The sequence below is a fragment of the Apium graveolens genome, chromosome 2 (assembly GCF_009905375.1).
Source record: "Apium graveolens cultivar Ventura chromosome 2, ASM990537v1, whole genome shotgun sequence".
Classification (NCBI taxonomy): Eukaryota; Viridiplantae; Streptophyta; class Magnoliopsida; order Apiales; family Apiaceae; genus Apium; species Apium graveolens.
Genome location: NC_133648.1, coordinates 60,397,694 through 60,410,713, shown reverse-complemented (window position 1 = coordinate 60,410,713; position 13,020 = coordinate 60,397,694).

Sequence of the window (13,020 nt, the reverse complement as noted above, 5' to 3'; positions counted from 1 at the left end):
TAAGGCTGAATTATCTATTAGGGATCATTAGATTTCCCGTCTTTCCGAGCAACTTCAACTTCAACAAGCATCTTTTACTAGCTTACGAGAATTCATGGATCAATCACTCTTGCACTCAGGAAAGGGAAAGGAAATTTCCAATATTGAGCCAAAGCTCTCAGTTAGCAAGCAAGCGTCAATCCCGACTCCTACTGAAATATTTCTTGCCAGTACTGGGCCAAAGACTTCAGTCAGTAAGCAAGTGTTTATTTCAGAACCATCTACTCAAGAGATCCATGACTTGATCTTTCCTACTCAATCAACCCCAGCTCTGAAGGATAACACAACTGAGGGGGAGAAAAGGGTGGAGCAAGAAGAAGTAGTTGCTATTGTGGATTTAATTCAAGATGCGTTTCAAGCAGCTGGCTCTAAATATGATGAGTTTTGAGATGAGCTAGAAGAAGAAAAGGAAGAAGTGATAATTGATGAAAGGGTGCTGATCAAATCTAGAACTGCTGAGAAGAGTTCTATGGCTTAGGGGGAGCAATCAAAATCTAAATAAGATATTCTAAGTCAAGTCATTAAGGCTTAGATTAATCTTCTATCGGAGGTATATGCTCCAAGGACCCTATTCTCTGAGTTAGAAGGTTTGGAGGAAGGGGAGATAGATGGGAGCGATGTTCCCAAGGGATGTGATCCCACATTTGAAGAGGTAGAGATGGCAGAAAGAAAGATGATCACAGAAGACGAAGAGTATGAAGATGCCTTCTCGGATGACTGCTTGTACTATGGAATGACTGAAGAGATCAAACTATCTTATGAAGCAATTTAAGATGAGGTAGAGAGATCAAGGGCAAGAGTACAGAGAGCCATTCAGAGAAAGGAAGCTAGAGAATCATATCTTTGGGAGAATAGAAATGGAAGTAAATGGGAGGATACAAAAAGGAAAATGGACAAACTAGAAATCTATCTCAAATCAGAAAATGGCAACAAGAAACTTCTAAACATTGTGGAAAACTTCAGAAAGCTCTATGACAACATTCATGACTTTTATCACATGTTTAGTCGAGTGATCACTGGTACCACTATGAATATTATAAAGAATGGATGGAGGATTACTATTAACCACTTGATGGGTTTTAAATGAAGATATCCATGAGTGTTCTGAAAAAGCTTAACATTGTTGAACTATTTTTCCTAACCTCAAAGATCCCATGGTTGACATCAAATGAGAATGAATAGTTCAGAGACAGGCTTCGGAAGATGATGATGGATGTGTCTTTTCAAGCATTCTTTCAACCATTCGTGATCAAAGTGTTTGCAGATGGTAGAATGCTGAAAATCTCACTGTCTGATGACCACTTAAGACTTATTAATTATCAACAATTTACTTTTCTAGAAAGTCAACTAAGAAGCAAGAGAGCAAAACTGGACGCTTCAGGAGTGAAAAGATTTGAAGCAGACTTCAAAGCTGCTGAAGTTCTATATGCTTACAGACTGAAAGACAGATTATCAGAGATTCTAAAAAAGACATGAAGAAGATTACCAGAGCATATCATGAGATGGTGTTTATTAACAGAGATACATAAATTGATATTCTAAAAGATAGTGAGCCTATTATCAGCATGATGATGAAGGGAAATAGTCTTTGAAATCAATAAAAAGAAGATCAAGATCAAAGACTTCAGAGCAAGTGAATCAGACTCAATAAATCAAGCCTTGCTGGATGCTAAAGCTTCCACATGCAAAAACTGACAAGGTTGCACCAATTCCAATCATGGAGATTCTTGACGATGTAATGGAAGAAGAATCTGTCAAGGATACCAAAAGAGTACAAGGACATCCTGAAAGGATAACTGTCTTCGTAAAGGAATGAACGTCTACATTGTTGTTTGACTTATTCCTAAATGCTCCAAGGTCAGATATCTCCAATTGATGCTTAAAGAACTGAACAATCCACCTCTAATTAATGCACTTGAAATAGAAGCTCGTGATTCTGTTAAAGCAAGACCGAATGATCTTCTGAATCGAAGCAAAGGAACATCTCTTCCAGAATCAAGAAGGTCAACAAATCCCCGAAAGAAAGCTACAAATAGAAAGTTTGTTCAGGCTTAATCCACTCAGGTTGGAGAAGGTAGTCAAGGCAAGAGGCAAAAAAAGACAAAGACAAAGAAGACTTAGATTATTTGTTCAGGTTAGAGGAACACTTCTTTGTAATTTATAATTTAAGAAATCTGGAATTGTATATGTAATCCAAAATGTATTTAATATTATTCTCTTTTTTTAATACATACTTTTTTCTTATTGTTAGTTGAGTTGTCCTTAGGGATTTGCTTGTCGACCTCTAACAAACAAATAGGGGAGATTATAAAGCATAATGTAATGTAATATGTAACCGAGGAAATATAACTCAACATGAAACATAAAGAGATAAATAATATTAACTGTGAAGCACATGAACCCTGAAGATGAAGACTGGATAAATACAGAGAATTAAAAGATGAAATCAATGCTCTAAGTCCGTAACCAGGTCATGAGAAGAAGTTCATTAATATGTTCAAACCTCCATAAAGAATAAAATGTCAAAGGACTTCCAGTGTCAGTGAAATGATTTAATTTTAAGTATTAAAGATCAAGGGTTCAATGAATGAAGCAATGAATAATCAACCAAGATGTATCAGTTCAAAATTATCAAGGAAATTAAGTTAAATCAATTCATGTTTCTTTTTTGTGAAGCAGACCAGTGCACCAAACATTAGCATATCAGAAATGGTTTAATTTAGTTATACAAAAGATTTATTATTGATACAAGTTCAAGAATCCAAGAGGTGTAAGAATTCTTCTAAGGCAAAAGAAGTTCCTTATGATCGCAAGTCAGGATTGCGCAGATAAATCTCCCTAGTGGTCGCAACCTAGGAGTTGCACTAAGGGATTTACACTTCCCTATCGTCGCAAGTTAAATACTCTTAACATCCTTCTCTGTGGTCGCCACCAAGATAATCAACTAAGGCAAGACAGTGCCTTGTGGTCGCAAAAAAAACTCACATGACATCTTCCTCTGTGGTCTCCAGTAAAGGATTAAAAAAGAAATAAAGTTGTGTTTCCCTGTGGTTGTCAGGAAAGGGTTAGTGTGGCGCCCTCCAAACCCGGGTCAGAAGTTTGGGGTCCACAACATACACACCATATATAAACCTGCTTATGATAATAATAATAAAGATAATAATAATATGTAGTGACCCTACTTACCTTTATCCATGGATCACGATAGGTTAAAGTATGCACAAAAGCCACAACTTACTTACTTATATTACAAACATTCTAAACTTAAATTATTACAAAAGTCTTCAGCTAGCTTATTCTGCTCAACCTGGAATCCTAGCTCGTGCACTTGGTTGGGGATCCTCACGACCAATGGTTTCCTTCTTAACTAGAAAAGAACATAAACATAATCGCACAAATGAGCTAACTAGCTCAGCAAGTCACATTGACAATACTGAGATTAAACAATGATCAAATGAAATGATTTAAGGTATTAAGTTTATGGATAAGCAATGATTAGAATTGGATATTCATTTTTAATTTAGAAACCAAGGTTAGGCTACTGATCAGTCACACACTAACCCCGAGCAAGGCACACGGCTATGCTCCAATTACTGGATCCAAGGCACACATTGGCCTAACATGACCACCAATCTGGTCTGACCACGAGTCTGGTCCATATTTTACAAAACAATCCAATTTTATAACAATAACAGAATAAATAATATAAAACAGTAAATATAATCATAAACAACATTGGTTTTCAAGCATAAGGTGATTTGCAATCATTACAAGGGGACAACATGGTAAATACAAGGATTGGCTATCAGCCGGTAAAAGAATCAGATAACAGAAGAATCAAGGTCTCGTGGTTATAAGGATAAGTCTTTTAATATATATAAGGTATGAAGATTTGTATGTTAAACAATCCCGGTTCTGTGATCGGTATTTAGTTTGTATGTATTTGTGGAGTAGTATAGTATATCAGTGGTTCATATCTGGGTATTCAACAATAAAAGGTTTACAAGGAATAAGGCTTACGGCTCAAAGATCAATAACTGGAATCAGGGTTTAGGGATCAGTGCTTCAAAGCACTTGTAATATAAAATAAAATTATTCAATTACTCGCAATATATCACAAGAAAGGTCAAGAATACTTGCAAAATATCATAAGAAAGTTCAGGGATACTTGCCTTCTCTTGATTCGCTAACTCTTCACTTGCTTTCGTCTACCAGTTTCTATTCACCGACAACTTGCTTCCCTTTCCTACGCCTCGCTTCTTATGCTCAGACATCACAAATATATATCAATACCTATTCTCACTTGATTCTATTCATTATAAGCTTCTATCTACCATTCGTTTCACCCAAATCCGACTTACGGATTGAAAGTTACGCTTAAAATCGTCAAACAATGCATATATACGCATATAATATATCAATCAGAGCACATATAGCACATAACACGTAAGATATTCGATAAAAATACTTTTTCAAAGAAGATTCGGTGTTAAAATAATTTTTTAGATATTTAATATGAATTTTTAAATATTTTTCGGAATTAAAATGAGTCGTTGAATCATTTTAAAACAATTAACAGGGTTCGATTTCCCGAATCTAGCTTTAAAATCATTTTATAATAATTATTGAGCCTTGAAAATAATTTAAAATAATATTTTAAAACTCGAAACTATTTTTTAGAATTTTTAAATCAAAATAAATAATTAAATCGAATTAAATAATCACTTAATAATTAATTATTAATTAATTAAATAAATAAATTAAACAATTAATATTTGAATTAACTGATCAATTAACTAATTAATTATCAACTAAAATTAATTAATTAATTAATTCATATTTATTTTAGAATTAAAAATAATTTTCAGAATTAAAAATATTGATTTTTGGAATTTTAAAATAATTAAAACAATTTCTGAAATTAATTATAAAAAGAAAATACAATTTTTTTGTAAATAATAAAACAGAAATACGATTTTTGCAAAATATTGAAAACACAGGGACTGAAAAGCAAACATTACGAACTCCAGGGGTCAAATGTCATTTTTTCTATCGTCCCCGTCCCCGTCCCCGTCCCGTCGCCGGCGGTCGCCATTAACGGCGACCCCGAGCTCGCCGGGAAACTTCAATCAAGCCCAGAACTCGACCAAATTCATGGGGATTCATCTACACTTCTCCAGGAACTCAGTTATGCAATCAAATCGAGTTAACAATCAACAAATCGGCCGGAAATTCAACGGGAAAACCCGCCGCCGCTACTTCAGTTTTTCCGATGAACGCCTTCCAGGAATCGTTCAATGATCTCAATTATACCATTCGATTCATTGTTAAACGATCTGCTCAACCATGCAATCAATTTCAACTAATAACCCTTAAACAAAAAACGCCTAAATTCAATTGAAAACATTCACACTATATATAAACCCTAATTTCATGAATCCGAGAATTAAACCCCTTTTTCTATATGTTACTGAACTCCAAATTCAACATATATTATACCAAAATGATCAGGAAGAAAAGATCTACAATATTCAAGCATCAAATCACATAAACAACGTCAAGAACAAAAATTCATATTTTAATCCAAAAATAATTCGAAATTAAATAAAAATATAGAAAAATAACCTTTGATTCTGCAGGTGTATGGATTACAAATTCTGAAAGTACTCCTCAAGACCTTTGATTTGGTTACTTGAACTCCAAAATTCGATATCGCTAACGTCTTTAAATCTAGGTTTGATTCTCAAGAACTTACATGAATATACTGTATTTTCTCTGAAAATTATATAATTTACTGACTGCAAATGATTGTCTATACAAAATATGAATATATTTACGGAATATCTGCAAACTGTGGATGTCCAGCCATCACACAGATTAATTTTCCATTCCTGTAGATTTTAGCAATTCTCTTCTTCAAGACCGAGTCTCTGGGATCTTTTAAATAAGCAATAGATCTACCAAGCAGTTTTTTTTCATCAGGCTTCGGAGTTTCATAGACTAGGTCCAATGGATTTTTGCTTAAATTCTTTGGATAGTTTCTCTTTGGCTGAAAAATCACGTTGGCCTGTAGAGGTCTTCTTGCTGAGGGTTGACCTCTTTCCATATTGCCTAAGCTCATTTCATTGATTGAAATTGGTCTCAATTGAGAGAAATGAGAGAAATGTTTCACAGCTTTTCCTTGTTTCTCAATTGAAACAAACTTCTTCTCAATCTTCTCATCAAGCTTCTTCCATTTCACTTTTAGCTCTAGTTCAGTTGTTGATATCTTGATCAAGTCAATGTTATCCAGAACCGGTGGCTTAGAGAAAGTAATTGCTGGAACAATCACTTTACTGACCTGAATATTGTGCACTTTCTCCCCCTCACTAGCTGACTCCCCCTTGCTAACTGGAATGATTGCAGTTGTCTCCCCTTCACTAACCGAGACAAGTAGATCTTTCTCCCCCTTTTTGTTAGCATCAAGTTGAGCAGGGTTGGAAGTTTGTGCAACCACCAATTTATGAAGAAGGAATGTCTGGTGAACTTGGTTGATTTTGATTTTAGTGATTGAAGTTTATAGTGCCTTCAGCCTGGTGTCCAAAGAATCAACCTTGCTACTTTTGTCAGAATCTTTCCTGAGTTGCCTGTTAATATCTTGCATTGTAGTGTTAGGAAGAATAGACTCTAATCTTTCAGTGATATCCTTCTTGAGTTGTCCAATTTCTGTCTTGATCTTAGCCACATCTTGACTTTGCTTTAGAGATTGGATTTTGTGCAAGTGAAGAGACTCAATATGTGCTTGGAGAAGACTCTTGGTGTTGGCATCTGTAGTGGCTTGAAGAGCTGTTTGAGTTTGATGGATAATGTGGAATAGAGTTTATTTGAAGTGATGTTCAGTGCAGTCTTTGCTAAACATCCATGCTGGAGTGTTTGTGCTTGATCTAGGACCTGCATCTCCCCCTATGTCCATAAAATCCTCTTCATCATTAGAAGCATCCCCAAATGTGCCATTAGAATCTAACTCAAAATCATCACCAGCTACAGGTGGAAGTGAGTTGATTGCATCCTTGGCCCTTAGTATTGAAGTTGTTGTATGCACCAAGTTTAGTATTCTCTCAGCAGCCTCATTGTCCTCTTCATCCAAAGTTTGATAAGCTGGAACAGGGTAAGTAAATGCCTCAGCCTTATAAGAAACATAGTTTAAGACAACTTGATAGTCTTGCTGAAATAGATGCTTCTTTTCAGCCTCATTGACATCCCTTAACTCACTAATAATGGGTTCTTTCCATTCTTCTGTACTTACTTTTCTCTCATATTCTCTATGTTCTTGCATCAAAGGCTCCTCTTGGCTTCCCACCCTCACACCCTCACCTTCACCATCTAAGGTGGAATTCCTCTCACTCTCTTTTGCCAAGCTGGAAGAAATAGCTTGCATAAGTTCACTCTTTTCCTCTCCTTTTTCCTGAGAGCAACTCAGCCTCTCACTCTGTTCACTCCCTTCCCTCAATCCTAAGAGTGATTGTACAACTACCAGATCATCTGCACTGGTAATAATAGTTGAAATTTCAAGTGGTGCAGTGATATTCAACGGATGAGAGACATTTGTCGAGATAGTAGTTGAGAGTTTCAACGGATGATTGATGTCAAGCACATCCATCGAGATACAATCACTAGTCAACGGATGAAGAATATCCGTCGAGAGAGTAGAAATGACATGGTTTGGAGTTGAAACTAATGTAGAATATGTGGTGATTGATTTGAGATTTTGCACAGATTTCTCAGTAGAATCAGAAAGAAATGGCAAGTGAGCCAACAAATCATCCAAAAGATGATGCTCACTTGCTTGAGATTTTGGCTTCTCCAAGAGAGTTAAAGATGGAGAATCAGGAATTGATGTGTGAATCATGTCCACATCCAGAGAGTTAGTGGGTGAGTTTTATGTGTGAGGTGCTTCTATTGTAAGAGATTTTGGCTGTGACTCCATATTTATTGGAGCCACATCAATCTGACTTTGAGAAGGTGCTATAACTGAGTCTTTGACTGCAGTTTGTACAGTATGTGCACCCTGTGTATCCCCATGTATTTTAGATTTCTTCTTTCTTGTGTAAGTTTGAGATAGGTCCGTGTCCCTAACTCTTTTGGCATGTGCTCTTGGCTGAGAGCTTTGTTCAATAGTCATATCCTTTTGGGAGGATGCAACTAGTAATAATCACTACAGTTTGTTGGGAAACTGCAGTGTGGCTAGGCTGGGTTACACACACCTCTCACTCCTTATCCTTAGGGTTTCTTTGATGTTCACCCTGTCTTTCACCAAGCTTACTTCCCTTCACACTCCCCTATTTGGTTTTAGTAGTTTTTGAAACTAGTCCCTTTTGAAAGGAACTAGAGTGGGGTGAGACTTGGATTCAGAAACTTTGGTTTTAGTGACTTGGGTAGGCATGTGTTGGGGAAAACTCACTGTTAGGTCACACAACACTATAGAAGGGGGTTAAATATAGTGTTGATATAATCAAATCGATTTAGAACACAAGTATGTAACAGTAATCAAGTATATTCAATATAATAAACTCTGTTACAATAGAACAATTGTTCTCTCTCAGTGATGAATAATATCACTAAGAGCTGCTAGGTTACAATGAATAATATTCTCGTGAATGATAACACTTATCGTGTAAACCCTAAGCTGTGTTTATATAGTACACAGTTATAAGATATTTTCTAATTGATATGGAATATAATTCTGTCTCCTAAAATATATCAATCAGATATTATCTTCTACAAGTCTTCTAGATGTCCAACTCTTCATGCATATCTTCTATTGTTTTAGTCATGATCCTCTCCTGTAAATCAGCTACATTCCTTATCTGAAGTACCCGCACTTAAGTCCTGATATAAATCCTGACGACCTTAAGTTCTGATATAAGTTCTAACTTTAGTAAGTTCTGATTTCCAGTAAGTCCTGATATTAAGTTCTGAAACTAAACACAACAGATTAGACATGGCATCTCAAATATATCTAACAAACTCCCCCAACTTGTAAATTATGAAAAATATACAAGTTAATAGATTTGATGATGTCAAAAACATTTAAGTACAAATGCAATGAGAGTTTATTTAGACAACTAACTACAACTTACAATCCTTGTAGCTTTTACCAATCTTACTGAGTCAATCTGAATCCAAAGTGATTCTTGACAAAGTTTGATATCAGCTTCTCTTCTGCATTCCTCAGGACTTGAGCTAATGTAGCCTTGACTTTCTTGATTTCTTCATCTTGACATCCAATCTGGTAGATTGCAATCCTAAATGCTGAGATGTGATTTCTTTCCAATCCATCACCAAGTCTAATTACTCTTGGATGAGATGAGTCTTCATCATAGCACAAAAATTTCTCTTTTAGAATAACTTCAAGTTTAGCAGGATCCTTCTTCATTGGAATTTCACTTCCATCATCTTCAACTATATTTGGAACAAATTCTGCAACCCTTGATCCAGAGATTCTGGCTTTATCCCTTATGGTCTTCATTATGAAATTTGACCATCTCCTAGTAATCTCAGACTTTATCTCCAAAAGATAATGAAAGAATTGAAGTTCTTTCAGAGATTTGTTCAACACATCTGATTCTGACATTCTGTATGTTCTTCCATCTTCAAGAAACATAATCAGCTTTTCTTTGACATTACTTTTATCATGAGCATCCAGCACCACTTGAACAGATATAACCTTGTCAAGGTGTTTCTGTGTAACTTCCTCAAGTGGTTTGTCAGTTAATAAGAATGGATTTCTAGTAAGTACTTCAACTCCTGTCTTGATCTTGGCTTCTTCAGAACCTAATCCAGCCTTGTTTCTTGCTTCTCTGGCTTTCAATCCAACAGCCATGAAATCAGATAGCAGTTGACTTTTCTTAGGATCTGATGGATTAACATTTTTCCACAGGAGTTTTCTCTTATCAGTAACTATCATTTTGTTCAAATCAAATTGAGCTTTGTAAGAGGTTGATGTCTTGATGACTTGATCATAATTTGCTGTTTCATTTATACCTTGATGTTCTGAAATGTCTTTACTCTGAACAACTTGAGCTATGTCAGAGGTTGTCTTAGATTCTTCTGTTATCTTCCTTCTTTTCAGAGTTTCAACAGTTTCATCTTCAGCAGCTGTATCATCAAAAACTTGAACCATTTTGCACACTGGTTTCATCAGGATTTGAGGAATCTTCATCTCTTGTGTCTTTGTTGGTTCATCAATCTTTCCTTTCCCTTTTGCCTTGGGATCAATTTCAACCTGTGATCTTGTCTTGGGCTTTGAAGCCTCAGAAGTTTCCTTAATCATAATACCTTTTGCCTTAGGCCTTGGAGGTTTCTTTGCATTAAAAGCTTTAGATTTAAGATTTGTCTTTTCAGCTACAAATCTAGCTTCTTCCTCCTTTAAATTCTCTAAATCCATTCCAGGATTATGCTTGAGAAATAATCTTCTAGCAATTTCTTCATCAAGTGTCTGAATCTTGGGATCTTTATAATAGACTGTAGTCTCCCTTCCCTCAAGCTTCAGAGTTTGCAAAAACTTCTGAGAGTCCTGGCTTCCTCCTTGAATGAGAAGATTAGAACTTGATATCAGACTTTGATCATCAGAACTTGCTTTCAGAACTTGAGCATTCACAGCTTCAGAACTTGTATTCTTCTATGTAGAAGATTTGCTAGAATCAGAATTTAGTTTCTTTGAAGAAACTTTGCTGCTTTTCCCTTGACCTTGACCTTTGCTAGGGTTTGCCTGGTCATCTTCTTTATAATCCTTTTTCTTCAGAGTTTGAATAGTAGAGCATTTGGACTTCACTACCTTCTCCCCCTTTTTGGCATCATCTGGCAGGAGCAGAGAGAGAAGAAGTTCCACTGAAGATTGGATTTCATTCAGTTGATTATGTTGAGAAGCTTGATTTTGCAGGACCTCAGTCAGTTGGGCCTGTTGCTTTTCTTGAACTTCCTCAATAGCCTCTACTTTTTCATAAATAGGTCTCATAAACATGTTCTTATCTAGCTTTAGCATCAAGTCCAGCTTATCAGCATTTTCCTGTAGTTTATCAACCTTGGCATGAGTAATTGAGTGTTGACCTTGAAGACTTTTAGTATTGAGAGCTGTGACTCTAAGTTGAACTTTAAAGTCAGAATTTGTCAACAACTCATCAGCTTTTGCAATATGTTCTGACAGAACTTTGGAGCTGGGAATGAAATCAGATTCATTCCACTTCTTGGTCCATTTAACTCCTCTGTGAGTTTCTTCCCATGGAACAGGAGCAGCTTCTTCAACAAACTTTTTAAGCAGTGCCTCCTTTCCAAGAATTTGAGCTCGAGTATTTACTGGAGCACTGTCTCCAGAATTTGAGAGAAGCTCATCATCTTCTGACAACACGAGAGTGTGTGTGGCTGTAGGAGATTCTGGTACAACTTCATCTGTTTCTACATCCAGAATTGGAGTAGTTGGTATTTCAGCATTTAATGGAGAAACAGGTGGAGTTGTCACTTTGCCTTGTGGTGCTTCCTGATACATGACAGATGGAATGTTCAGCCTATAAATGTCAATTTCAAGACTTAATCCTGAATCTTCAACTGGAAAATTTTCTTTGATAGGAGAGACATGAGGTGTGATCACTGTGTCATGAACAGTGTTTCCAGGTGCTGGAAGAGCTTCAATTACCATAGGTTGTGATGAGATCAGAGATTTCTGATCCCCTTCCTCAGCTTCTGTAGCATCCTCGGATTGAGGTTGTGCCATATGCCTTCCTGCTCTCATCTTCTTTGATCTGGACTTTGGTTGTGAAGCTGTTGCTTGAGCAGCATCAGAACTTGAAGTTCTTTTCCTTTTTAAAATTCCAGAACCCTCAGCTTCAGTTTCCTTCTGAGGAGTTATCTTTTCAGCTGCTACTTTCTTCTGAAAAATTACATTTTCAGCTTCTAACTCTACATGTTCTGATGTGGGAACCTGTACCTGTTCATCTTCATCTGATTCATCTCTAAGAATCATCCTTCTTCTCCTTGGTGGAGATTTAGGAATAGATTTTTCTCTTGAAGATTTTACAACTGGCACTTTTTGGGAAGTACCAGAGGTTGGTTTGGTAGTAGGTGTTGATGTTTGTGGTTGAGAAGATTGTGTAGGTTGGAAATAAGTTCTGATGGTAGGCTGTGGTTGTGGTTGAGAGGATTGAGCTGGTTGAGTATTGGTTGTAGGTGCTGATGGAGGTTGAAAGGGTGCAACTTCGGGAAATTGGGTTAGTATGTGTTGGGATCAGAGTTTACTAAGAACTGTTTGACTGATGTTGGAATTTGAAGAGGTCTTAGTATCTCTTTCTTATTATCAGTAGATAACAAGTCTGGGAAGGCCCTTTTAGCAAGTTTAAAGGGTTGAATTGTCTCACTATAGTTTTGAGGCTTATCAGGATAACAAAAACTGTAAATGAGTTGACAGAATCTAGCAAAGTACACAGTATTTGGGTCCCCATTCATCATATCCCCAATAAAACCCAAAATTGCAGTAGCATATTCAAAGTGAGTTTGATTTAGAAGTGCATACCCTATTCGCTGACTCGGAATGGGAATGGCATCAAAGTTGGAGCATTTGTTGGCAAAAGCTCCGGTCATGCAGTCAAAGAAAAAACTCCACTCCCTTCTAATGTATGACCTCTTCAGTTGTCCCAGCTTGGACAAACCTTTCTCATAGACAAGATTGGCCATCATATCCTGTAGAAGTGGCTCCTCAATCTGAGCATTAAAAGTGCAATTTTCTGGTAAGTGCAAAGCCTGTCGAACTGTTGACAAAGTAACCAGATGCTCATCTTCCCCTGTTGTGAAAATGATACTTGGGGGTCCAGCTTCACCACCATCATCATAAACACCACTCCTCCAAAACTCCAGTATTTGAGTTCCTGAGAGTAATTGTGGTTGAGTCAGAGCATACCCAATCTCACTTCGAGCAAGAAAGTCTTGAATAAAATGAAGATCTGATGGAGC